The 26,804-nt window shown below is 36.4% G+C and overlaps 1 protein-coding gene across 4 annotated transcripts in view; it reads right to left on the bottom strand.

The window, feature by feature from the left end:
- LOC106600438 (cyclin-dependent kinase-like 5) overlaps positions 1-26,804 on the bottom strand; it is a 162,005-nt gene that overhangs the window by 96,528 nt on the left and 38,673 nt on the right. The window lies entirely within an intron of this gene.

Raw genomic sequence — 26,804 nt, 5'->3', positions numbered from 1 at the left:
GTCAGTTTATAGTCAGTTTATAGTCAGTTTATAGTCAGTGGATAGTCAGTTTATAGTCAGTTTATAGTCAGTGGATAGTCAGTTTATAGTCAGTGGATAGTCAGTTTATAGTCAGTTTATAGTCAGTTTATAGTCAGTGGATAGTCAGTTTATAGTCAGTTTATAGTCAGTTTATAGTCAGTTGATAGTCAGTGGATAGTCAGTGGATAGTCAGTTTATAGTCAGTGGATAGTCAGTTGATAGTCAGTGGATAGTCAGTGGATAGTCAGTTGATAGTCAGTTTATAGTCAGTTTATAGTCAGTTTATAGTCAGTGGATAGTCAGTTTATAGTCAGTTTATAGTCAGTGGATAGTCAGTTTATAGTCAGTGGATAGTCAGTTTATAGTCAGTTTATAGTCAGTGGATAGTCAGTTTATAGTCAGTGGATAGTCAGTTTATAGTCAGTTTATAGTCAGTTTATAGTCAGTGGATAGTCAGTTTATAGTCAGTGGATAGTCAGTTTATAGTCAGTTTATAGTCAGTGGATAGTCAGTTTATAGTCAGTGGATAGTCAGTTTATAGTCAGTTTATAGTCAGTTTATAGTCAGTGGATAGTCAGTTTATAGTCAGTTTATAGTCAGTTTATAGTCAGTGGATAGTCAGTTTATAGTCAGTGGATAGTCAGTTTATAGTCAGTTTATAGTCAGTGGATAGTCAGTTTATAGTCAGTGGATAGTCAGTTTATAGTCAGTGGATAGTCAGTTTATAGTCAGTGGATAGTCAGTGGATAGTCAGTTTATAGTCAGTGGATAGTCAGTTTATAGTCAGTGGATAGTCAGTTTATAGTCAGTTTATAGTCAGTTTATAGTCAGTTTATAGTCAGTGGATAGTCAGTTTATAGTCAGTTTATAGTCAGTTGATAGTCAGTTGATAGTCAGTGGATAGTTAGTGGATCGTCAGTTTATAGTCAGTGGATAGTCAGTTGATAGTCAGTGGATAGTCAGTGGATAGTCAGTTGATAGTCAGTGGATAGTCAGTTTATAGTCAGTTTATAGTCAGTGGATAGTCAGTTTATAGTCAGTTTATAGTCAGTTTATAGTCAGTGGATAGTCAGTTTATAGTCAGTGCATAGTCAGTTTATAGTCAGTTTATAGTCAGTGGATAGTCAGTTTATAGTCAGTGGATAGTCAGTTTATAGTCAGTTTATAGTCAGTGGATAGTCAGTTTATAGTCAGTGGATAGTCAGTGGATAGTCAGTTTATAGTCAGTGGATAGTCAGTTTATAGTCAGTGGATAGTCAGTTTATAGTCAGTTTATAGTCAGTTTATAGTCAGTGGATAGTCAGTTTATAGTCAGTTTATAGTCAGTTTATAGTCAGTTTATAGTCAGTGGATAGTCAGTTTATAGTCAGTGGATAGTCAGTTTATAGTCAGTTTATAGTCAGTGGATAGTCAGTTTATAGTCAGTTTATAGTCAGTGGATAGTCAGTTTATAGTCAGTTTATAGTCAGTTTATAGTCAGTGGATAGTCAGTTTATAGTCAGTGGATAGTCAGTTTATAGTCAGTTTATAGTCAGTGGATAGTCAGTTTATAGTCAGTGGATAGTCAGTTTATAGTCAGTTTATAGTCAGTGGATAGTCAGTTTATAGTCAGTGGATAGTCAGTGGATAGTCAGTTTATAGTCAGTGGATAGTCAGTTTATAGTCAGTGTAGTCAGTTTATAGTCAGTTTATAGTCAGTTTATAGTCAGTGGATAGTCAGTTTATAGTCAGTTTATAGTCAGTTTATAGTCAGTTTATAGTCAGTGGATAGTCAGTTTATAGTCAGTGGATAGTCAGTTTATAGTCAGTTTATAGTCAGTGGATAGTCAGTTTATAGTCAGTGGATAGTCAGTTTATAGTCAGTTTATAGTCAGTTTATAGTCAGTGGATAGTCAGTTTATAGTCAGTGGATAGTCAGTTTATAGTCAGTTTATAGTCAGTGGATAGTCAGTTTATAGTCAGTGGATAGTCAGTTTATAGTCAGTTTATAGTCAGTGGATAGTCAGTTTATAGTCAGTGGATAGTCAGTGGATAGTCAGTTTATAGTCAGTGGATAGTCAGTTTATAGTCAGTGGATAGTCAGTTTATAGTCAGTTTATAGTCAGTTTATAGTCAGTTTATAGTCAGTGGATAGTCAGTTTATAGTCAGTTTATAGTCAGTGGATAGTCAGTTTATAGTCAGTTTATAGTCAGTTGATAGTCAGTTTATAGTCAGTGGATAGTCAGTTTATAGTCAGTTTATAGTCAGTTTATAGTCAGTTTATAGTCAGTGGATAGTCAGTTTATAGTCAGTTTATAGTCAGTGGATAGTCAGTTTATAGTCAGTGGATAGTCAGTTTATAGTCAGTTTATAGTCAGTTTATAGTCAGTGGATAGTCAGTTTATAGTCAGTGGATAGTCAGTGGATAGTCAGTTTATAGTCAGTGGATAGTCAGTTTATAGTCAGTGGATAGTCAGTTTATAGTCAGTTTATAGTCAGTTTATAGTCAGTGGATAGTCAGTTTATAGTCAGTTTATAGTCAGTTTATAGTCAGTTTATAGTCAGTGGATAGTCAGTTTATAGTCAGTTTATAGTCAGTTTATAGTCAGTTTATAGTCAGTGGATAGTCAGTTTATAGTCAGTGGATAGTCAGTTTATAGTCAGTTTATAGTCAGTGGATAGTCAGTTTATAGTCAGTGGATAGTCAGTTTATAGTCAGTTTATAGTCAGTGGATAGTCAGTTTATAGTCAGTGGATAGTCAGTTTATAGTCAGTTTATAGTCAGTTTATAGTCAGTTTATAGTCAGTGGATAGTCAGTTTATAGTCAGTTTATAGTCAGTGGATAGTCAGTTTATAGTCAGTGGATAGTCAGTTTATAGTCAGTTTATAGTCAGTTTATAGTCAGTGGATAGTCAGTTTATAGTCAGTTTATAGTCAGTTTATAGTCAGTTGATAGTCAGTTGATAGTCAGTGGATAGTCAGTTTATAGTCAGTGGATAGTCAGTTTATAGTCAGTGGATAGTCAGTTTATAGTCAGTTTATAGTCAGTTTATAGTCAGTTTATAGTCAGTGGATAGTCAGTTTATAGTCAGTTTATAGTCAGTGGATAGTCAGTTTATAGTCAGTGGATAGTCAGTTTATAGTCAGTTTATAGTCAGTTTATAGTCAGTTTATAGTCAGTTTATAGTCAGTGGATAGTCAGTTTATAGTCAGTTTATAGTCAGTGGATAGTCAGTTTATAGTCAGTTTATAGTCAGTTTATAGTCAGTTGATAGTCAGTTTATAGTCAGTGGATAGTCAGTTTATAGTCAGTTTATAGTCAGTTTATAGTCAGTTTATAGTCAGTGGATAGTCAGTTTATAGTCAGTTTATAGTCAGTGGATAGTCAGTTTATAGTCAGTGGATAGTCAGTTTATAGTCAGTTTATAGTCAGTTTATAGTCAGTGGATAGTCAGTTTATAGTCAGTTTATAGTCAGTTTATAGTCAGTGGATAGTCAGTTTATAGTCAGTGGATAGTCAGTTTATAGTCAGTTTATAGTCAGTGGATAGTCAGTTTATAGTCAGTGGATAGTCAGTTTATAGTCAGTTTATAGTCAGTGGATAGTCAGTTTATAGTCAGTTTATAGTCAGTGGATAGTCAGTTTATAGTCAGTGGATAGTCAGTTTATAGTCAGTGGATAGTCAGTTTATAGTCAGTTTATAGTCAGTTTATAGTCAGTTTATAGTCAGTGGATAGTCAGTTTATAGTCAGTTTATAGTCAGTTTATAGTCAGTTTATAGTCAGTGGATAGTCAGTTTATAGTCAGTGGATAGTCAGTTTATAGTCAGTTTATAGTCAGTGGATAGTCAGTTTATAGTCAGTGGATAGTCAGTTTATAGTCAGTTTATAGTCAGTTTATAGTCAGTGGATAGTCAGTTTATAGTCAGTGGATAGTCAGTTTATAGTCAGTTTATAGTCAGTTTATAGTCAGTTTATAGTCAGTGGATAGTCAGTTTATAGTCAGTTTATAGTCAGTTGATAGTCAGTTTATAGTCAGTGGATAGTCAGTTGATAGTCAGTTTATAGTCAGTGTATAGTCAGTTTATAGTCAGTGGATAGTCAGTTTATAGTCAGTTTATAGTCAGTTTATAGTCAGTTTATAGTCAGTGGATAGTCAGTTTATAGTCAGTTTATAGTCAGTGGATAGTCAGTTTATAGTCAGTTTATAGTCAGTTTATAGTCAGTTTATAGTCAGTTTATAGTCAGTTTATAGTCAGTTTATAGTCAGTGGATAGTCAGTTTATAGTCAGTTTATAGTCAGTGGATAGTCAGTTTATAGTCAGTGGATAGTCAGTTTATAGTCAGTTTATAGTCAGTTTATAGTCAGTGGATAGTCAGTTTATAGTCAGTTTATAGTCAGTTTATAGTCAGTGGATAGTCAGTTTATAGTCAGTGGATAGTCAGTTTATAGTCAGTTTATAGTCAGTGGATAGTCAGTTTATAGTCAGTGGATAGTCAGTTTATAGTCAGTTTATAGTCAGTTTATAGTCAGTGGATAGTCAGTTTATAGTCAGTTTATAGTCAGTGGATAGTCAGTTTATAGTCAGTTTATAGTCAGTTTATAGTCAGTTTATAGTCAGTGGATAGTCAGTTTATAGTCAGTTTATAGTCAGTTTATAGTCAGTTTATAGTCAGTGGATAGTCAGTTTATAGTCAGTGGATAGTCAGTTTATAGTCAGTTTATAGTCAGTGGATAGTCAGTTTATAGTCAGTGGATAGTCAGTTTATAGTCAGTTTATAGTCAGTTTATAGTCAGTGGATAGTCAGTTTATAGTCAGTGGATAGTCAGTGGATAGTCAGTTTATAGTCAGTGAATAGTCAGTTTATAGTCAGTGGATAGTCAGTTTATAGTCAGTTTATAGTCAGTGGATAGTCAGTTTAAAGTCAGTGGATAGTCAGTGGATAGTCAGTTTATAGTCAGTGGATAGTCAGTTTATAGTCAGTGGATAGTCAGTTTATAGTCAGTTTATAGTCAGTTTATAGTCAGTTTATAGTCAGTGGATAGTCAGTTTATAGTCAGTTTATAGTCAGTGGATAGTCAGTTTATAGTCAGTTTATAGTCAGTTGATAGTCAGTTTATAGTCAGTGGATAGTCAGTTTATAGTCAGTTTATAGTCAGTTTATAGTCAGTGGATAGTCAGTTTATAGTCAGTTTATAGTCAGTGGATAGTCAGTTTATAGTCAGTGGATAGTCAGTTTATAGTCAGTTTATAGTCAGTTTATAGTCAGTGGATAGTCAGTTTATAGTCAGTTTATAGTCAGTTGATAGTCAGTGGATAGTCAGTGGATAGTCAGTGGATAGTCAGTGGATAGTCAGTTGATAGTCAGTGGATAGTCAGTGGATAGTCAGTTGATAGTCAGTTTATAGTCAGTTTATAGTCAGTTTATAGTCAGTGGATAGTCAGTTTATAGTCAGTTTATAGTCAGTGGATAGTCAGTTTATAGTCAGTTTATAGTCAGTGGATAGTCAGTTTATAGTCAGTGGATAGTCAGTTTATAGTCAGTTTATAGTCAGTTTATAGTCAGTGGATAGTCAGTTTATAGTCAGTGGATAGTCAGTGGATAGTCAGTTTATAGTCAGTGGATAGTCAGTTTATAGTCAGTGGATAGTCAGTTTATAGTCAGTTTATAGTCAGTGGATAGTCAGTTTATAGTCAGTGGATAGTCAGTGGATAGTCAGTTTATAGTCAGTGGATAGTCAGTTTATAGTCAGTGGATAGTCAGTTTATAGTCAGTTTATAGTCAGTTTATAGTCAGTTTATAGTCAGTGGATAGTCAGTTTATAGTCAGTTTATAGTCAGTGGATAGTCAGTTTATAGTCAGTTTATAGTCAGTTGATAGTCAGTTTATAGTCAGTGGATAGTCAGTTTATAGTCAGTTTATAGTCAGTTTATAGTCAGTTTATAGTCAGTGGATAGTCAGTTTATAGTCAGTTTATAGTCAGTGGATAGTCAGTTTATAGTCAGTGGATAGTCAGTTTATAGTCAGTGGATAGTCAGTTTATAGTCAGTTTATAGTCAGTTTATAGTCAGTTGATAGTCAGTGGATAGTCAGTGGATAGTCAGTGTATAGTCAGTGGATAGTCAGTTGATAGTCAGTGGATAGTCAGTGGATAGTCAGTTGATAGTCAGTTTATAGTCAGTTTATAGTCAGTTTATAGTCAGTGGATAGTCAGTTTATAGTCAGTTTATAGTCAGTGGATAGTCAGTTTATAGTCAGTGGATAGTCAGTTTATAGTCAGTTTATAGTCAGTGGATAGTCAGTTTATAGTCAGTGGATAGTCAGTTTATAGTCAGTTTATAGTCAGTTTATAGTCAGTGGATAGTCAGTTTATAGTCAGTGGATAGTCAGTGGATAGTCAGTTTATAGTCAGTGGATAGTCAGTTTATAGTCAGTGGATAGTCAGTTTATAGTCAGTTTATAGTCAGTTTATAGTCAGTGGATAGTCAGTTTATAGTCAGTTTATAGTCAGTTTATAGTCAGTTTATAGTCAGTGGATAGTCAGTTTATAGTCAGTTTATAGTCAGTGGATAGTCAGTTCATAGTCAGTTTATAATCAGTTTATAGTCAGTGGATAGTCAGTTTATAGTCAGTGGATAGTCAGTTTATAGTCAGTGGATAGTCAGTTTATAGTCAGTTTATAGTCAGTGGATAGTCAGTTTATAGTCAGTTTATAGTCAGTGGATAGTCAGTGGATAGTCAGTGGATAGTCAGTTTATAGTCAGTGGATAGTCAGTTTATAGTCAGTTTATAGTCAGTTTATAGTCAGTGGATAGTCAGTTTATAGTCAGTGGATAGTCAGTGGATAGTCAGTTTATAGTCAGTGGATAGTCAGTTGATAGTCAGTTTATAGTCAGTGGATAGTCAGTTTATAGTCAGTGGATAGTCAGTTTATAGTCAGTTTATAGTCAGTGGATAGTCAGTTTATAGTCAGTGGATAGTCAGTGGATAGTCAGTTTATAGTCAGTGGATAGTCAGTGGATAGTCAGTTTATAGTCAGTTTATAGTCAGTGGATAGTCAGTTTATAGTCAGTGGATAGTCAGTGGATAGTCAGTTTATAGTCAGTGGATAGTCAGTGGATAGTCAGTTTATAGTCAGTGGATAGTCAGTGGATAGTCAGTTTATAGTCAGTGGATAGTCAGTTTATAGTCAGTGGATAGTCAGTTTATAGTCAGTGGATAGTCAGTTTATAGTCAGTTTATAGTCAGTGGATAGTCAGTTTATAGTCAGTGGATAGTCAGTTTATAGTCAGTTTATAGTCAGTGGATAGTCAGTTTATAGTCAGTGGATAGTCAGTTTATAGTCAGTGGATAGACAGTGGATAGTTGGTGGATAGTCAGTGGATAGTTAGAGAAAGGTTATATAGTCAGTTTATAGTCAGTTTATAGTCAGTGGATAGTTAGTTATATAGTCAGCAAATAGTCAGTAGATAGTCAGTATTTATAGTCAGTTTAAATAGTCAGTTGATAGTCAGTGAATAGTCAGTATTATATTGTCAGTTATAGTCAGTGGATAGTCAGTTCATATAGTCAGCAAATAGTCAGTAGATAGTTAGTGAATAGTTAGTTTATAGTCAGCAAATAGTCAGTTTATAGTCAGTGAATAGTCAGTAGATAGTTAGTATTATATTGTCAGTTCAAATAGTCAGTAGATAGTCAGTTTATAGTCAGTGGATAGTCAGTTTATAGTCAGTTGGAAATAGTCAGTTTATAGTCAGTTTATAGTCAGTGGATAGTCAGTTTATAGTCAGTGGATAGTCAGTTTATAGTCAGTTTATAGTCAGTGGATAGTCAGTTTATAGTCAGTTCATAGTCAGTGGATAGTCAGTTTATAGTCAGTTTATAGTCAGTTTATAGTCAGTGGATAGTCAGTTTATAGTCAGTGGATAGTCAGTGGATAGTCAGTTTATAGTCAGTGGATAGTCAGTGGATAGTCAGTTTATAGTCAGTGGATAGTCAGTGGATAGTCAGTTTATAGTCAGTGGATAGTCAGTTTATAGTCAGTGGATAGTCAGTTTATAGTCAGTGGATAGTCAGTTTATAGTCAGTTTATAGTCAGTGGATAGTCAGTTTATAGTCAGTTTATAGTCAGTGGATAGTCAGTTTATAGTCAGTGGATAGTCAGTTTATAGTCAGTTTATAGTCAGTGGATAGTCAGTTTATAGTCAGTGGATAGTCAGTTTATAGTCAGTTTATAGTCAGTTTATAGTCAGTGGATAGTCAGTTTATAGTCAGTGGATAGTCAGTGGATAGTCAGTTTATAGTCAGTGGATAGTCAGTTTATAGTCAGTGGATAGTCAGTTTATAGTCAGTTTATAGTCAGTTTATAGTCAGTGGATAGTCAGTTTATAGTCAGTTTATAGTCAGTTTATAGTCAGTTTATAGTCAGTGGATAGTCAGTTTATAGTCAGTGGATAGTCAGTTTATAGTCAGTTTATAGTCAGTTTATAGTCAGTGGATAGTCAGTTTATAGTCAGTGGATAGTCAGTTTATAGTCAGTGGATAGTCAGTTTATAGTCAGTTTATAGTCAGTGGATAGTCAGTTTATAGTCAGTTTATAGTCAGTGGATAGTCAGTGGATAGTCAGTGGATAGTCAGTTTATAGTCAGTGGATAGTCAGTTTATAGTCAGTTTATAGTCAGTTTATAGTCAGTGGATAGTCAGTGGATAGTCAGTGGATAGTCAGTGGATAGTCAGTTGATAGTCAGTGGATAGTCAGTGGATAGTCAGTTGATAGTCAGTTTATAGTCAGTTTATAGTCAGTTTATAGTCAGTGGATAGTCAGTTTATAGTCAGTTTATAGTCAGTGGATAGTCAGTTTATAGTCAGTGGATAGTCAGTTTATAGTCAGTTTATAGTCAGTGGATAGTCAGTTTATAGTCAGTGGATAGTCAGTTTATAGTCAGTTTATAGTCAGTTTATAGTCAGTTTGTAGTCAGTTTATAGTCAGTTGATAGTCAGTTTGTAGTCAGTGGATAGTCAGTTTATAGTCAGTGGACAGTCAGTTTATAGTCAGTGGATAGTCAGTTTATAGTCAGTGGATAGTCAGTGGATAGTCAGTTTATAGTCAGTGGATAGTCAGTTTATAGTCAGTTTATAGTCAGTTTGTAGTCAGTTTATAGTCAGTGGATAGTCAGTTTATAGTCAGTGGATAGTCAGTGGATAGTCAGTTTATAGTCAGTGGATAGTCAGTTTATAGTCAGTGGATAGTCAGTGGATAGTCAGTTTATAGTCAGTGGATAGTCAGTTTATAGTCAGTGGATAGTCAGTTTATAGTCAGTTTATAGTCAGTTTATAGTCAGTGGATAGTCAGTTTATAGTCAGTTTATAGTCAGTTTATAGTCAGTTTATAGTCAGTGGATAGTCAGTTTATAGTCAGTTTATAGTCAGTGGATAGTCAGTTCATAGTCAGTTTATAATCAGTTTATAGTCAGTGGATAGTCAGTTTATAGTCAGTGGATAGTCAGTGGATAGTTGGTGGATAGTCACTGGATAGTTAGAGAATAGGTATTATATAGTCATCAAATAGTCAGTAGATAGTTAGAGAATAGGTATTATATAGTCATCAAATAGTCAGTAGATAGTTAGAGAATAGAAATTATATAGTCATCAAATAGTCAGTAGATAGTTAGAGAATAGGTATTATATTGTCATCAAATAGTCAGTAGATAGTTAGAGAATAGGTATCATATAGTCATCAAATAGTCAGTAGATAGTTAGAGAATAGGTATTATATAGTCATCAAATAGTCAGTAGATAGTCAGTGGATAGTCAGTAGATAGTTAGAGAATAGGTATTATATTGTCATCAAAGAGTCAGTAGATAGTTAGAGAATAGGTATCATATAGTCATCAAATAGTCAGTAGATGGATAGTCAGTTTATAGTCAGTGGATAGTCAGTTTATAGTCAGTGGATAGTCAGTTTATAGTCAGTGGATAGTCAGTGGATAGTCAGTTTATAGTCAGTTTATAGTCAGTTTGTAGTCAGTTTATAGTCAGTTGATAGTCAGTTTGTAGTCAGTGGATAGTCAGTTTATAGTCAGTGGACAGTCAGTTTATAGTCAGTGGATAGTCAGTTTATAGTCAGTGGATAGTCAGTGGATAGTCAGTTTATAGTCAGTGGATAGTCAGTTTATAGTCAGTTTATAGTCAGTTTGTAGTCAGTTTATAGTCAGTGGATAGTCAGTTTATAGTCAGTGGATAGTCAGTGGATAGTCAGTTTATAGTCAGTGGATAGTCAGTTTATAGTCAGTGGATAGTCAGTGGATAGTCAGTTTATAGTCAGTGGATAGTCAGTTTATAGTCAGTGGATAGTCAGTGGATAGTCAGTTTATAGTCAGTTTATAGTCAGTTTGTAGTCAGTTTATAGTCAGTTGATAGTCAGTTTGTAGTCAGTGGATAGTCAGTTTATAGTCAGTGGACAGTCAGTTTATAGTCAGTGGATAGTCAGTTTATAGTCAGTGGATAGTCAGTGGATAGTCAGTTTATAGTCAGTGGATAGTCAGTTTATAGTCAGTTTATAGTCAGTTTGTAGTCAGTTTATAGTCAGTGGATAGTCAGTTTATAGTCAGTGGATAGTCAGTGGATAGTCAGTTTATAGTCAGTGGATAGTCAGTTTATAGTCAGTGGATAGTCAGTGGATAGTCAGTTTATAGTCAGTTTATAGTCAGTGGATAGTCAGTGGATAGTCAGTTTATAGTCAGTGGATAGTCAGTGGATAGTCAGTTTATAGTCAGTTTATAGTCAGTTTATAGTCAGTGGATAGTCAGTTTATAGTCAGTTTATAGTCAGTTTATAGTCAGTGGATAGTTAGAGAATAGGTATTATATAGTCATCAAATAGTCAGTAGATAGTTAGAGAATAGGTATTATATAGTCATCAAATAGTCAGTAGATAGTTAGAGAATAGTTATTATATAGTCATCAAATAGTCAGTAGATAGTTAGAGAATAGTTATTATATAGTCATCAAATAGTCAGTAGATAGTCAGTGAATAGGCATTACACAGACAGTAGATAGTCAGTGAATAGGCATTACACAGACAGTAGATAGTCAGTGAATAGTCATTACACAGACAGTAGATAGTCAGTGAATAGTCATTATACAGACAGTAGATAGTCAGTGAATAGTCATTACACAGACAGTAGATAGTCAGTGAATAGGCATTACACAGACAGTAGATAGTCAGTGAATAGGCATTACACAGACAGTAAATAGTCAGTGAATAGTCATTATACAGACAGTAGATAGTCAGTGAATAGTCATTACACAGACAGTAGATAGTCAGTGAATAGGCATTACACAGACAGTAGATAGTCAGTGAATAGGCATTACACAGACAGTAGATAGTCAGTGAATAGGCATTACACAGACAGTAGATAGTCAGTGAATAGGCATTACACAGACAGTAGATAGTCAGTGAATAGGCATTACACAGACAGTAGATAGTCAGTGAATAGGCATTACACAGACAGTAGATAGTCAGTGAATAGTCATTACACAGACAGTAGATAGTCAGTGAATAGTCATTACACAGACAGTAGATAGTCAGTGAATAGGCATTACACAGACAGTAGATAGTCAGTGAATAGTCATTACACAGACAGTAGATAGTCAGTGAATAGTCATTATACAGACAGTAGATAGTCAGTGAATAGTCATTACACAGACAGTAGATAGTCAGTGAATAGGCATTACACAGACAGTAGATAGTCAGTGAATAGGCATTACACAGACAGTAGATAGTCAGTGAATAGGCATTACACAGACAGTAGATAGTCAGTGAATAGGCATTACACAGACAGTAGATAGTCAGTGAATAGGCATTACACAGACAGTAGATAGTCAGTGAATAGTCATTACACAGACAGTAGATAGTCAGTGAATAGGCATTACACAGACAGTAGATAGTCAGTGAATAGGCATTACACAGACAGTAGATAGTCAGTGAATAGTCATTACACAGACAGTAGATAGTCAGTGAATAGGCATTACACAGACAGTAGATAGTCAGTGAATAGGCATTACACAGACAGTAGATAGTCAGTGAATAGGCATTACACAGACAGTAGATAGTCAGTGAATAGGCATTACACAGACAGTAGATAGTCAGTGAATAGGCATTACACAGACAGTAGATAGTCAGTGAATAGGCATTACACAGACAGTAGATAGTCAGTGAATAGGCATTACACAGACAGTAGATAGTCAGTGAATAGGCATTACACAGACAGTAGATAGTCAGTGAATAGTCATTACACAGACAGTAGATAGTCAGTGAATAGTCATTACACAGACAGTAGATAGTCAGTGAATAGTCATTACACAGACAGTAGATAGTCAGTGAATAGTCATTACACAGACAGTAGATAGTCAGTGAATAGTCATTACACAGACAGTAGATAGTCAGTGAATAGTCATTACACAGACAGTAGATAGTCAGTGAATAGGCATTACACAGACAGTAGATAGTCAGTGAATAGTCATTACACAGACAGTAGATAGTCAGTGAATAGTCATTATACAGACAGTAGATAGTCAGTGAATAGTCATTACACAGACAGTAGATAGTCAGTGAATAGTCATTACACAGACAGTAGATAGTCAGTGAATAGGCATTACACAGACAGTAGATAGTCAGTGAATAGTCATTACACAGACAGTAGATAGTCAGTGAATAGTCATTACACAGACAGTAGATAGTCAGTGAATAGTCATTACACAGACAGTAGATAGTCAGTGAATAGTCATTACACAGACAGTAGATAGTCAGTGAATAGTCATTACACAGACAGTAGATAGTCAGTGAATAGGCATTACACAGACAGTAGATAGTCAGTGAATAGTCATTACACAGACAGTAGATAGTCAGTGAATAGTCATTACACAGACAGTAGATAGTCAGTGAATAGTCATTACACAGACAGTAGATAGTCAGTGAATAGGCATTACACAGACAGTAGATAGTCAGTGAATAGGCATTACACAGACAGTAGATAGTCAGTGAATAGTCATTACACAGACAGTAGATAGTCAGTGAATAGTCATTACACAGACAGTAGATAGTCAGTGAATAGGCATTACACAGACAGTAGATAGTCAGTGAATAGGCATTACACAGACAGTAGATAGTCAGTGAATAGGCATTACACAGACAGTAGATAGTCAGTGAATAGGCATTACACAGACAGTAGATAGTCAGTGAATAGGCATTACACAGACAGTAGATAGTCAGTGAATAGGCATTACACAGACAGTAGATAGTCAGTGAATAGGCATTACACAGACAGTAGATAGTCAGTGAATAGGCATTACACAGACAGTAGATAGTCAGTGAATAGGCATTACACAGACAGTAGATAGTCAGTGAATAGGCATTACACAGACAGTAGATAGTCAGTGAATAGGCATTACACAGACAGTAGATAGTCAGTGAATAGGCATTACACAGACAGTAGATAGTCAGTGAATAGGCATTACACAGACAGTAGATAGTCAGTGAATAGGCATTACACAGACAGTAGATAGTCAGTGAATAGTCATTACACAGACAGTAGATAGTCAGTGAATAGGCATTACACAGACAGTAGATAGTCAGTGAATAGGCATTACACAGACAGTAGATAGTCAGTGAATAGTCATTACACAGACAGTAGATAGTCAGTGAATAGGCATTACACAGACAGTAGATAGTCAGTGAATAGTCATTACACAGACAGTAGATAGTCAGTGAATAGTCATTACACAGACAGTAGATAGTCAGTGAATAGTCATTACACAGACAGTAGATAGTCAGTGAATAGGCATTACACAGACAGTAGATAGTCAGTGAATAGGCATTACACAGACAGTAGATAGTCAGTGAATAGGCATTACACAGACAGTAGATAGTCAGTGAATAGTCATTACACAGACAGTAGATAGTCAGTGAATAGGCATTACACAGACAGTAGATAGTCAGTGAATAGGCATTACACAGACAGTAGATAGTCAGTGAATAGGCATTACACAGACAGTAGATAGTCAGTGAATAGTCATTACACAGACAGTAGATAGTCAGTGAATAGGCATTACACAGACAGTAGATAGTCAGTGAATAGGCATTACACAGACAGTAGATAGTCAGTGAATAGTCATTACACAGACAGTAGATAGTCAGTGAATAGTCATTACACAGACAGTAGATAGTCAGTGAATAGGCATTACACAGACAGTAGATAGTCAGTGAATAGGCATTACACAGACAGTAGATAGTCAGTGAATAGGCATTACACAGACAGTAGATAGTCAGTGAATAGTCATTACACAGACAGTAGATAGTCAGTGAATAGGCATTACACAGACAGTAGATAGTCAGTGAATAGGCATTACACAGACAGTAGATAGTCAGTGAATAGGCATTACACAGACAGTAGATAGTCAGTGAATAGGCATTACACAGACAGTAGATAGTCAGTGAATAGGCATTACACAGACAGTAGATAGTCAGTGAATAGTCATTACACAGACAGTAGATAGTCAGTGAATAGTCATTACACAGACAGTAGATAGTCAGTGAATAGGCATTACACAGACAGTAGATAGTCAGTGAATAGGCATTACACAGACAGTAGATAGTCAGTGAATAGTCATTACACAGACAGTAGATAGTCAGTGAATAGGCATTACACAGACAGTAGATAGTCAGTGAATAGTCATTACACAGACAGTAGATAGTCAGTGAATAGTCATTACACAGACAGTAGATAGTCAGTGAATAGTCATTACACAGACAGTAGATAGTCAGTGAATAGTCATTACACAGACAGTAGATAGTCAGTGAATAGTCATTACACAGACAGTAGATAGTCAGTGAATAGTCATTACACAGACAGTAGATAGTCAGTGAATAGGCATTACACAGACAGTAGATAGTCAGTGAATAGTCATTACACAGACAGTAGATAGTCAGTGAATAGTCATTACACAGACAGTAGATAGTCAGTGAATAGTCATTACACAGACAGTAGATAGTCAGTGAATAGGCATTACACAGACAGTAGATAGTCAGTGAATAGGCATTACACAGACAGTAGATAGTCAGTGAATAGGCATTACACAGACAGTAGATAGTCAGTGAATAGGCATTACACAGACAGTAGATAGTCAGTGAATAGGCATTACACAGACAGTAGATAGTCAGTGAATAGGCATTACACAGACAGTAGATAGTCAGTGAATAGGCATTACACAGACAGTAGATAGTCAGTGAATAGGCATTACACAGACAGTAGATAGTCAGTGAATAGGCATTACACAGACAGTAGATAGTCAGTGAATAGGCATTACACAGACAGTAGATAGTCAGTGAACAGTCATTACACAGACAGTAGATAGTCAGTGAATAGGCATTACACAGACAGTAGATAGTCAGTGAATAGGCATTACACAGACAGTAGATAGTCAGTAAATAGGCATTACACAGACAGTAGATAGTCAGTGAATAGGCATTACACAGACAGTAGATAGTCAGTGAATAGGCATTACACAGACAGTAGATAGTCAGTGAATAGGCATTACACAGACAGTAGATAGTCAGTGAATAGTCATTACACAGACAGTAGATAGTCAGTGAATAGGCATTACACAGACAGTAAATAGTCAGTGAATAGTCATTACACAGACAGTAGATAGTCAGTGAATAGTCATTACACAGACAGTAGATAGTCAGTGAATAGTCATTACACAGACAGTAGATAGTCAGTGAATAGGCATTACACAGACAGTAGATAGTCAGTGAATAGGCATTACACAGACAGTAAATAGTCAGTGAATAGTCATTATACAGACAGTAGATAGTCAGTGAATAGTCATTACACAGACAGTAGATAGTCAGTGAATAGTCATTATACAGACAGTAGATAGTCAGTGAATAGTCATTACACAGACAGTAGATAGTCAGTGAATAGTCATTACACAGACAGTAGATAGTCAGTGAATAGGCATTACACAGACAGTAGATAGTCAGTGAATAGGCATTACACAGACAGTAGATAGTCAGTGAATAGGCATTACACAGACAGTAGATAGTCAGTGAATAGGCATTACACAGACAGTAGATAGTCAGTGAATAGTCATTACACAGACAGTAGATAGTCAGTGAATAGTCATTACACAGACAGTAGATAGTCAGTGAATAGGCATTACACAGACAGTAGATAGTCAGTGAATAGGCATTACACAGACAGTAGATAGTCAGTGAATAGGCATTACACAGACAGTAGATAGTCAGTGAATAGGCATTACACAGACAGTAGATAGTCAGTGAATAGGCATTACACAGACAGTAGATAGTCAGTGAATAGGCATTACACAGACAGTAGATAGTCAGTGAATAGGCATTACACAGACAGTAGATAGTCAGTGAATAGTCATTACACAGACAGTAGATAGTCAGTGAATAGGCATTACACAGACAGTAGATAGTCAGTGAATAGGCATTACACAGACAGTAGATAGTCAGTGAATAGGCATTACACAGACAGTAGATAGTCAGTGAATAGGCATTACACAGACAGTAGATAGTCAGTGAATAGGCATTACACAGACAGTAGATAGTCAGTGAATAGGCATTACACAGACAGTAGATAGTCAGTGAATAGGCATTACACAGACAGTAGATAGTCAGTGAATAGGCATTACACAGACAGTAGATAGTCAGTGAATAGGCATTACACAGACAGTAGATAGTCAGTGAATAGTCATTACACAGACAGTAGATAGTCAGTGAATAGTCATTATACAGACAGTAGATAGTCAGTGAATAGTCATTACACAGACAGTAGATAGTCAGTGAATAGTCATTACACAGACAGTAGATAGTCAGTGAATAGTCATTACACAGACAGTAGATAGTCAGTGAATAGGCATTACACAGACAGTAGATAGTCAGTGAATAGGCATTACACAGACAGTAAATAGTCAGTGAATAGTCATTATACAGACAGTAGATAGTCAGTGAATAGTCATTACACAGACAGTAGATAGTCAGTGAATAGTCATTACACAGACAGTAAATAGTCAGTGAATAGTCATTATACAGACAGTAGATAGTCAGTGAATAGGCATTATACAGACAGTAGATAGTCAGTGAACAGGCATTACACAGACAGTAGATAGTCAGTAAATAGGCATTACACAGACAGTAGATAGTCAGTGAATAGGCATTACACAGACAGTAGATAGTCAGTGAATAGGCATTACACAGACAGTAGATAGTCAGTGAATAGTCATTACACAGACAGTAGATAGTCAGTGAATAGGCATTACACAGACAGTAGATAGTCAGTGAATAGGCATTACACAGACAGTAGATAGTCAGTGAATAGTCATTACACAGACAGTAGATAGTCAGTGAATAGTCATTACACAGACAGTAGATAGTCAGTGAATAGTCATTACACAGACAGTAGATAGTCAGTGAATAGTCATTACACAGACAGTAGATAGTCAGTGAATAGGCATTACACAGACAGTAGATAGTCAGTGAATAGGCATTACACAGACAGTAGATAGTCAGTGAATAGGCATTACACAGACAGTAGATAGTCAGTGAATAGGCATTACACAGACAGTAGATAGTCAGTGAATAGTCATTACACAGACAGTAGATAGTCAGTGAATAGTCATTATACAGACAGTAGATAGTCAGTGAATAGTCATTACACAGACAGTAGATAGTCAGTGAATAGGCATTACACAGACAGTAGATAGTCAGTGAATAGGCATTACACAGACAGTAGATAGTCATTGAATAGGCATTACACAGACAGTAGATAGTCAGTGAATAGGCATTACACAGACAGTAGATAGTCAGTGAATAGGCATTACACAGACAGTAGATAGTCAGTGAATAGTCATTACACAGACAGTAGATAGTCAGTGAATAGGCATTACACAGACAGTAGATAGTCAGTGAATAGTCATTACACAGACAGTAGATAGTCAGTGAATAGGCATTACACAGACAGTAGATAGTCAGTGAATAGTCATTACACAGACAGTAGATAGTCAGTGAATAGGCATTACACAGACAGTAGATAGTCAGTGAATAGTCATTACACAGACAGTAGATAGTCAGTGAATAGGCATTACACAGACAGTAGATAGTCAGTGAATAGGCATTACACAGACAGTAGATAGTCAGTGAATAGTCATTACACAGACAGTAGATAGTCAGTGAATAGGCATTACACAGACAGTAGATAGTCAGTGAATAGTCATTACACAGACAGTAGATAGTCAGTGAATAGGCATTACACAGACAGTAGATAGTCAGTGAATAGGCATTACACAGACAGTAGATAGCCAGTGAATAGTCATTACACAGACAGTAGATAGTCAGTGAATAGTCATTACACAGACAGTAGATAGTCAGTGAATAGTCATTACACAGACAGTAGATAGTCAGTGAATAGGCATTACACAGACAGTAGATAGTCAGTGAATAGGCATTACACAGACAGTAGATAGTCAGTGAATAGGCATTACACAGACAGTAGATAGCCAGTGAATAGGCATTACACAGACAGTAGATAGTCAGTGAATAGGCATTACACAGACAGTAGATAGTCAGTGAATAGGCATTACACAGACAGTAGATAGTCAGTGAATAGGCATTACACAGACAGTAGATAGTCAGTGAATAGGCATTACACAGACAGTAGATAGTCAGTGAATAGTCATTACACAGACAGTAGATAGTCAGTGAATAGTCATTACACAGACAGTAGATAGTCAGTGAATAGGCATTACACAGACAGTAGATAGTCAGTGAATAGGCATTATACAGACAGTAGATAGTCAGTGAACAGGCATTACACAGACAGTAGATAGTCAGTAAATAGGCATTACACAGACAGTAGATAGTCAGTGAATAGGCATTACACAGACAGTAGATAGTCAGTAAATAGGCATTACACAGACAGTAGATAGTCAGTGAATAGGCATTACACAGACAGTAGATAGTCAGTGAATAGGCATTACACAGACAGTAGATAGTCAGTGAATAGGCATTACACAGACAGTAAATAGTCAGTGAATAGTCATTACACAGACAGTAGATAGTCAGTGAATAGGCATTACACAGAAAGTAGATAGTCAGTGAATAGTCATTACACAGACAGTAGATAGTCAGTGAATAGGCATTACACAGACAGTAGATAGTCAGTGAATAGGCATTACACAGACAGTAGATAGTCAGTGAATAGTCATTACACAGACAGTAGATAGTCAGTGAATAGGCATTACACAGACAGTAGATAGTCAGTGAATAGTCATTACACAGACAGTAAATAGTCAGTGAATAGTCATTACACAGACAGTAGATAGTCAGTGAATAGTCATTACACAGACAGTAGATAGTCAGTGAATAGGCATTACACAGACAGTAGATAGTCAGTGAATAGGCATTACACAGACAGTAGATAGTCAGTGAATAGGCATTACACAGACAGTAGATAGTCAGTGAATAGGCATTACACAGACAGTAGATAGTCAGTGAATAGGCATTACACAGACAGTAGATAGTCAGTGAATAGGCATTACACAGACAGTAGATAGTCAGTGAATAGGCATTACACAGACAGTAGATAGTCAGTGAATAGGCATTACACAGACAGTAAATAGTCAGTGAATAGTCATTATACAGACAGTAGATAGTCAGTGAATAGGCATTACACAGACAGTAGATAGTCAGTGAATAGGCATTACACAGACAGTAGATAGTCAGTGAATAGGCATTATACAGACAGTAGATAGTCAGTGAACAGGCATTACACAGAGAGTAGATAGTCAGTAAATAGGCATTACACAGACAGTAGATAGTCAGTGAATAGGCATTACACAGACAGTAGATAGTCAGTGAATAGGCATTACACAGACAGTAGATAGTCAGTGAATAGGCATTACACAGACAGTAGATAGTCAGTGAATAGGCATTACACAGACAGTAGATAGTCAGTGAATAGGCATTACACAGACAGTAGATAGTCAGTGAATAGGCATTACACAGACAGTAGATAGTCAGTGAATAGTCATTACACAGACAGTAGATAGTCAGTGAATAGTCATTACACAGACAGTAGATAGTCAGTGAATAGGCATTACACAGACAGTAGATAGTCAGTGAATAGGCATTACACAGACAGTAGATAGTCAGTGAATAGGCATTACACAGACAGTAGATAGTCAGTGAATAGGCATTACACAGACAGTAGATAGTCAGTGAATAGGCATTACACAGACAGTAGATAGTCAGTGAATAGGCATTATACAGACAGTAGATAGTCAGTGAATAGTCATTACACAGACAGTAAATAGTCAGTGAATAGTCATTACACAGACAGTAGATAGTCAGTGAATAGTCATTATACAGACAGTAGATAGTCAGTGAAAAGTCATTACACAGACAGTAGATAGTCAGTGAATAGGCATTACACAGACAGTAGATAGTCAGTGAATAGTCATTACACAGACAGTAGATAGTCAGTGAATAGTCATTACACAGACAGTAGATAGTCAGTGAATAGTCATTACACAGACAGTAGATAGTCAGTGAATAGTCATTACACAGACAGTAGATAGTCAGTGAATAGTCATTACACAGACAGTAGATAGTCAGTGAATAGTCATTACACAGACAGTAGATAGTCAGTGAATAGTCATTACACAGACAGTAGATAGTCAGTGAATAGGCATTACACAGACAGTAGATAGTCAGTGAATAGGCATTACACAGACAGTAGATAGTCAGTGAATAGTCATTACACAGACAGTAGATAGTCAGTGAATAGTCATTACACAGACAGTAGATAGTCAGTGAATAGTCATTACACAGACAGTAGATAGTCAGTGAATAGGCATTACACAGACAGTAGATAGTCAGTGAATAGGCATTACACAGACAGTAGATAGTCAGTGAATAGTCATTACACAGACAGTAGATAGTCAGTGAATAGGCATTACACAGACAGTAGATAGTCAGTGAATAGGCATTACACAGACAGTAGATAGTCAGTGAATAGGCATTACACAGACAGTAGATAGTCAGTGAATAGGCATTACACAGACAGTAGATAGTCAGTGAATAGGCATTACACAGACAGTAGATAGTCAGTGAATAGGCATTACACAGACAGTAGATAGTCAGTGAATAGTCATTACACAGACAGTAGATAGTCAGTGAATAGTCATTACACAGACAGTAGATAGTCAGTGAATAGGCATTACACAGACAGTAGATAGTCAGTGAATAGGCATTACACAGACAGTAGATAGTCAGTGAATAGGCATTACACAGACAGTAGATAGTCAGTGAATAGGCATTACACAGACAGTAGATAGTCAGTGAATAGGCATTACACAGACAGTAGATAGTCAGTGAATAGGCATTACACAGACAGTAGATAGTCAGTGAATAGGCATTACACAGACAGTAGATAGTCAGTGAATAGGCATTACACAGACAGTAGATAGTCAGTGAATAGGCATTACACAGACAGTAGATAGTCAGTGAATAGTCATTACACAGACAGTAGATAGTCAGTGAATAGTCATTACACAGACAGTAGATAGTCAGTGAATAGGCATTACACAGACAGTAGATAGTCAGTGAATAGGCATTACACAGACAGTAGATAGTCAGTGAATAGGCATTACACAGACAGTAGATAGTCAGTGAATAGGCATTACACAGACAGTAGATAGTCAGTGAATAGGCATTACACAGACAGTAGATAGTCAGTGAATAGGCATTACACAGACAGTAGATAGTCAGTGAATAGTCATTATACAGACAGTAGATAGTCAGTGAATAGTCATTATACAGACAGTAGATAGTCAGTGAATAGTCATTACACAGACAGTAGATAGTCAGTGAATAGTCATTACACAGACAGTAGATAGTCAGTGAATAGTCATTACACAGACAGTAGATAGTCAGTGAATAGGCATTACACAGACAGTAGATAGTCAGTGAATAGGCATTACACAGACAGTAGATAGTCAGTGAATAGTCATTACACAGACAGTAGATAGTCAGTGAATAGTCATTACACAGACAGTAGATAGTCAGTGAATAGTCATTACACAGACAGTAGATAGTCAGTGAATAGTCATTACACAGACAGTAGATAGTCAGTGAATAGGCATTACACAGACAGTAGATAGTCAGTGAATAGGCATTACACAGACAGTAGATAGTCAGTGAATAGTCATTACACAGACAGTAGATAGTCAGTGAATAGGCATTACACAGACAGTAGATAGTCAGTGAATAGGCATTACACAGACAGTAGATAGTCAGTGAATAGGCATTACACAGACAGTAGATAGTCAGTGAATAGGCATTACACAGACAGTAGATAGTCAGTGAATAGTCATTACACAGACAGTAGATAGTCAGTGAATAGTCATTACACAGACAGTAGATAGTCAGTGAATAGGCATTACACAGACAGTAGATAGTCAGTGAATAGTCATTACACAGACAGTAGATAGTCAGTGAATAGGCATTACACAGACAGTAGATAGCCAGTGAATAGGCATTACACAGACAGTAGATAGTCAGTGAATAGGCATTACACAGACAGTAGATAGTCAGTGAATAGTCATTATACAGACAGTAGATAGTCAGTGAATAGTCATTACACAGACAGTAGATAGTCAGTGAATAGGCATTACACAGACAGTAGATAGTCAGTGAATAGGCATTACACAGACAGTAGATAGTCAGTGAATAGTCATTACACAGACAGTAGATAGTCAGTGAATAGGCATTACACAGAAAGTAGATAGTCAGTGAATAGGCATTACACAGACAGTAGATAGTCAGTGAATAGGCATTACACAGACAGTAGATAGTCAGTGAATAGGCATTACACAGACAGTAGATAGTCAGTGAATAGGCATTACACAGACAGTAGATAGTCAGTGAATAGGCATTACACAGACAGTAGATAGTCAGTGAATAGTCATTACACAGACAGTAGATAGTCAGTGAATAGTCATTACACAGACAGTAGATAGTCAGTGAATAGGCATTACACAGACAGTAGATAGTCAGTGAATAGGCATTACACAGACAGTAGATAGTCAGTGAATAGGCATTACACAGACAGTAGATAGCCAGTGAATAGGCATTACACAGACAGTAGATAGTCAGTGAATAGGCATTACACAGACAGTAGATAGTCAGTGAATAGGCATTATACAGACAGTAGATAGTCAGTGAATAGGCATTACACAGACAGTAGATAGTCAGTGAATAGGCATTACACAGACAGTAAATAGTCAGTGAATAGTCATTATACAGACAGTAGATAGTCAGTGAATAGTCATTATACAGACAGTAGATAGTCAGTGAACAGGCATTACACAGACAGTAGATAGTCAGTAAATAGGCATTACACAGACAGTAGATAGTCAGTGAATAGGCATTACACAGACAGTAGATAGTCAGTGAATAGGCATTACACAGACAGTAGATAGTCAGTGAATAGTCATTATACAGACAGTAGATAGTCAGTGAATAGGCATTACACAGACAGTAGATAGTCAGTGAATAGGCATTACACAGACAGTAAATAGTCAGTGAATAGTCATTATACAGACAGTAGATAGTCAGTGAATAGTCATTACACAGACAGTAGATAGTCAGTGAATAGTCATTACACAGACAGTAAATAGTCAGTGAATAGTCATTACACAGACAGTAGATAGTCAGTGAATAGTCATTACACAGACAGTAGATAGTCAGTGAATAGGCATTACACAGACAGTAGATAGTCAGTGAATAGGCATTACACAGACAGTAGATAGTCAGTGAATAGTCATTACACAGACAGTAGATAGTCAGTGAATAGTCATTATACAGACAGTAGATAGTCAGTGAATAGTCATTACACAGACAGTAGATAGTCAGTGAATAGTCATTACACAGACAGTAGATAGTCAGTGAATAGGCATTACACAGACAGTAGATAGTCAGTGAATAGGCATTACACAGACAGTAGATAGTCAGTGAATAGGCATTACACAGACAGTAGATAGTCAGTGAATAGGCATTACACAGACAGTAGATAGTCAGTGAATAGTCATTACACAGACAGTAGATAGTCAGTGAATAGTCATTACACAGACAGTAGATAGTCAGTGAATAGGCATTACACAGACAGTAGATAGTCAGTGAATAGGCATTACACAGACAGTAGATAGTCAGTGAATAGGCATTACACAGACAGTAGATAGTCAGTGAATAGGCATTACACAGACAGTAGATAGTCAGTGAATAGTCATTACACAGACAGTAGATAGTCAGTGAATAGTCATTACACAGACAGTAGATAGTCAGTGAATAGGCATTACACAGACAGTAGATAGTCAGTGAATAGGCATTACACAGACAGTAGATAGTCAGTGAATAGTCATTACACAGACAGTAGATAGTCAGTGAATAGTCATTACACAGACAGTAGATAGTCAGTGAATAGGCATTACACAGACAGTAGATAGTCAGTGAATAGGCATTACACAGACAGTAGATAGTCAGTGAATAGGCATTACACAGACAGTAGATAGTCAGTGAATAGGCATTACACAGACAGTAGATAGTCAGTGAATAGTCATTACACAGACAGTAGATAGTCAGTGAATAGTCATTACACAGACAGTAGATAGTCAGTGAATAGGCATTACACAGACAGTAGATAGTCAGTGAATAGGCATTACACAGACAGTAGATAGTCAGTGAATAGGCATTACACAGACAGTAGATAGTCAGTGAATAGGCATTACACAGACAGTAGATAGTCAGTGAATAGGCATTACACAGACAGTAGATAGTCAGTGAATAGGCATTACACAGACAGTAGATAGTCAGTGAATAGGCATTACACAGACAGTAGATAGTCAGTGAATAGGCATTACACAGACAGTAGATAGTCAGTGAATAGTCATTACACAGACAGTAGATAGTCAGTGAATAGTCATTACACAGACAGTAGATAGTCAGTGAATAGGCATTACACAGACAGTAGATAGTCAGTGAATAGGCATTATACAGACAGTAGATAGTCAGTGAACAGGCATTACACAGAGAGTAGATAGTCAGTGAATAGGCATTACACAGACAGTAGATAGTCAGTGAATAGGCATTACACAGACAGTAGATAGTCAGTGAATAGTCATTACACAGACAGTAGATAGTCAGTGAATAGGCATTACACAGACAGTAGATAGTCAGTGAATAGGCATTACACAGACAGTAGATAGTCAGTGAATAGTCATTACACAGACAGTAGATAGTCAGTGAATAGTCATTACACAGACAGTAGATAGTCAGTGAATAGTCATTATACAGACAGTAGATAGTCAGTGAATAGTCATTACACAGACAGTAGATAGTCAGTGAATAGGCATTACACAGACAGTAGATAGTCAGTGAATAGTCATTACACAGACAGTAGATAGTCAGTGAATAGTCATTACACAGACAGTAGATAGTCAGTGAATAGGCATTACACAGACAGTAGATAGTCAGTGAATAGGCATTACACAGACAGTAAATAGTCAGTGAATAGGCATTATACAGACAGTAGATAGTCATTGAATAGTCATTACACAGACAGTAGATAGTCAGTGAATAGGCATTACACAGACAGTAGATAGTCAGTGAATAGGCATTACACAGACAGTAGATAGTCAGTGAATAGGCATTACACAGACAGTAGATAGTCAGTGAATAGGCATTACACAGACAGTAGATAGTCAGTGAATAGGCATTACACAGACAGTAGATAGTCAGTGAATAGGCATTACACAGACAGTAGATAGTCAGTGAATAGGCATTACACAGACAGTAGATAGTCAGTGAATAGGCATTACACAGACAGTAGATAGTCAGTGAATAGGCATTACACAGACAGTAGATAGTCAGTGAATAGGCATTACACAGACAGTAGATAGTCAGTGAATAGTCATTACACAGACAGTAGATAGTCAGTGAATAGGCATTACACAGACAGTAGATAGTCAGTGAATAGGCATTACACAGACAGTAGATAGTCAGTGAATAGGCATTACACAGACAGTAGATAGTCAGTGAATAGGCATTACACAGACAGTAGATAGTCAGTGAATAGGCATTACACAGACAGTAGATAGTCAGTGAATAGGCATTACACAGACAGTAGATAGTCAGTGAATAGGCATTACACAGACAGTAGATAGTCAGTGAATAGGCATTACACAGACAGTAGATAGTCAGTGAATAGGCATTACACAGACAGTAGATAGTCAGTGAATAGGCATTACACAGACAGTAGATAGTCAGTGAATAGTCATTACACAGACAGTAGATAGTCAGTGAATAGTCATTACACAGACAGTAGATAGTCAGTGAATAGTCATTACACAGACAGTAGATAGTCAGTGAATAGGCATTACACAGACAGTAGATAGTCAGTGAATAGGCATTACACAGACAGTAGATAGTCAGTGAATAGGCATTACACAGACAGTAGATAGTCAGTGAATAGGCATTACACAGACAGTAGATAGTCAGTGAATAGGCATTACACAGACAGTAGATAGTCAGTGAATAGTCATTACACAGACAGTAGATAGTCAGTGAATAGTCATTACACAGACAGTAGATAGTCAGTGAATAGTCATTACACAGACAGTAGATAGTCAGTGAATAGTCATTACACAGACAGTAGATAGTC

Source organism: Salmo salar, chromosome ssa17 (genome assembly GCF_905237065.1).
Source record: "Salmo salar chromosome ssa17, Ssal_v3.1, whole genome shotgun sequence".
NCBI lineage: Eukaryota > Metazoa > Chordata > Actinopteri > Salmoniformes > Salmonidae > Salmo > Salmo salar.
Note: the sequence above shows the minus strand (reverse complement) of the source record. Positions and strands in the feature narration are given on the sequence as shown.